Source organism: Penaeus japonicus, unplaced genomic scaffold, assembly GCF_977035675.1.
Source record: "Penaeus japonicus unplaced genomic scaffold, GWHDUDI00000001_assembly GWHDUDI00000016, whole genome shotgun sequence".
Taxonomy (NCBI): domain Eukaryota; kingdom Metazoa; phylum Arthropoda; class Malacostraca; order Decapoda; family Penaeidae; genus Penaeus; species Penaeus japonicus.
In genome coordinates, this window is record NW_028234418.1 from 19,443,242 (window position 1) to 19,445,741 (window position 2,500).

General features: G+C 28.8%; 2 protein-coding genes across 11 annotated transcripts in view; one reads left to right on the plus strand and one right to left on the minus strand.

The window, feature by feature from the left end:
• Nucleotides 1–1,911, plus strand: part of Gpo1 (glycerophosphate oxidase 1) — a 37,540-nt gene extending 35,629 nt beyond the window's left edge. For all 10 annotated transcript variants that reach the window (XM_043010313.2, XM_086545270.1, XM_043010312.2 and 7 more), the window contains one exon: nucleotides 1–1,911. This exon is cut by the window's left edge and continues 1,387 nt beyond it. The gene's annotated coding sequence lies outside the window, so the exon portion shown is untranslated.
• LOC122249445 (inactive hydroxysteroid dehydrogenase-like protein 1) overlaps nucleotides 1–2,500 on the minus strand; it is a 20,474-nt gene that overhangs the window by 391 nt on the left and 17,583 nt on the right. The window contains exon 8 of the mRNA XM_086545272.1: nucleotides 1–2,500. This exon is cut by the window's left edge and continues 391 nt beyond it; it is cut by the window's right edge and continues 1,124 nt beyond it. The gene's annotated coding sequence lies outside the window, so the exon portion shown is untranslated.

Genomic DNA, 2,500 nt, shown 5'->3' on the forward strand with positions numbered 1-2,500 from the left:
GGAATCATAGTCCTTTTTTGATATTGTTAGGCACACACCAGCGTTTGTGTCTGCGTGCTGTGAGTTCATGTTATCCATTTTCAGCTGGAGTATTGGACATTCAGATTATACCATTTGTATATCATATTTCAATCTAGTGGATGTATCAGTGTAAATTTCTATTACAGTAAGTGTTATGTAGGTAAGTTAGGGACTTTAGATGTATTATGTTCTGTTTACTGTTAGTGCCAGTTGCAGTGGTAATTTATTGATTATTTTATTTTTTTATTTGCAAGATTTGTATGTCAATGTTGCATGTAAGTGAAAATATCAGTAGGAAAAAGAATATTCAAGATATGATAATCAAACAAGGAAAACATCATGTGGAAAGGAATGGAATTAGGAAACCATAGGTAATATGAAAGCATTTATAGTCTTCCATGAATTTATTACATTTTTTTTCTTTATGATGGTAGGAAGGAGTAGGAAAAAGGTAGTTAAAGTGAAGAGAACTCCATGTAGGAGGCCTAATATATTTCATTTATGAATGAATATAAAATCCATGTAAAGACATACTATAAGGATCTGTTTGAAAAAGTTTTGTGTCCCCCTAGGTAATTTTGAGTATACGTATTTGTGATTACAGATATAAATGTATGATTTATTTTTACTCGTTATAATATTCAATTGTACTTGTTATGATATTAAATAAGTACAGATTTTATATTGATATACCTTTTATTTGTCATAAAATGTATAGACACTGATTGACAGGATTGGATGTGTGTGAATATTTTAGTGTAATGCTTTTTTCTTAGTGATTATATTTTGCCTCAATCACATTGAGCAAGAAATGAGATATTAAATGTACACCTTTTAATTTAAATTTTCCAATGACTTTCATTAATCAATTTTTATAAGTTATGATTTATAAATTTTCGATATTCAATGTGCAGTTTATCTTTTAACAGAATCAGTCTGTCTATCTAATACTGTTACAGAAGAAAAGTTATATTCATTATATCATGTTATACTTTAAATGACAGAAAATTCTTAGAATACAAGTTTTGTATTCCACTGTTACGATACTGGGTGTAAATGCCTGCGGCACAGACATGAGGGTGGCTTAGTAGGATAATCATATTGTAAAATTGAACAATGAGATGATTTTCCATGAAAGGATTTAACTGTTATGTTCAATTTTTTTATTTTTTTTTACTTTTATTTGTAGTACTACTTAATGAAGACTGTGGAGTTTTATATTTACATTATTACTGTATTTGTGTACAAATGGAACTGGAATGAGGTATGAAACACTATAATTTATATAAATAACTGTTGTAATACTTCAGTGGTAAAGCTATAAAAAGTTTTTTGTGAGTTTATTTCATATATTCTTTATAAGTATTATTATGCAAAGCAGAGCTTCATGGAAATATGTATTTAAATAATGACTTGGCAGTATATTTTTAAGTGGTGCCATTTTGTGTATTTCATTTATAATATTTTTGAAAGATAAAATCTGTAGCTTAAAAAATAGCTTTATGTGTACATTGTATAATATTTGAATACTGCAATTCTAATTTATTCTAAACAGGTTTAAGTTCTATTCATCTACTATTTATGTCACTGAATCATCTTGATAACTGTACTTAATATCCAATATGGTACAGATTGTGTTGGACAAAATTATTTTTGTAAAGTTAATTAGTTAAAGAGACCAGGTATTGCATTAGCCTCCTGTTCTCAAGCTCGAGTCCCTAACATTTGTATCAGCTGGAAATTTAGTTCTTGCAGCACAATCTCTTGTTATTTAAGAATGAACAATTACAGGTCTTTTCATATCACCATACATTTTTTTGTGGATGTGACTAGTGTTCAGTTTGTGTTCGACATATATTCTCATCAAATAAAAACACATTTTTGTGGTTTTTCTTTTGTTTTCTTTGTTACCTAGTTCTTAGGAATGATATTATTTTTCCTGTATTTATGCTGCTACTGACTGTAGAACAAACTTGTTTTAGAACATTAGAATTAGTGAGAACAGTCATTTCAGTTTGAGGAATGAAAAATATATAGTTTCTAAATTACTATATTTAAAAAGAAAATTAAGAAACAGAAGAACAAATCAAGGTAAATGAAAGAAAATATTTATCATAAAAATCATTAATACATAAAACATTCCATATAACACAAGATAAATTACAGAAGCCCTAAACCTCATCAAATTTACTGTATATACATTTAAAACTTTTATATCCAGACAGAGTACTTAAAGTCAGTTTTAAAGAATACAATATCTTTGAATGCTTGAAATTGACATTGAAGGAAAAGACAGAAATGCAATTAAAATGCACTTGTACTGAGAATCTCTTCCGTGTAATAAATGAAGGTTAATAATGATAAGTTGACCCATTCGTAATTCTCGTAAACAGTTAACCCATTCACGCCGGTTGACGTCCTATCACGTGGTCAGCAAATATCCCTGGACCCGGATGACGTCCTGAGACGTCATGCATTT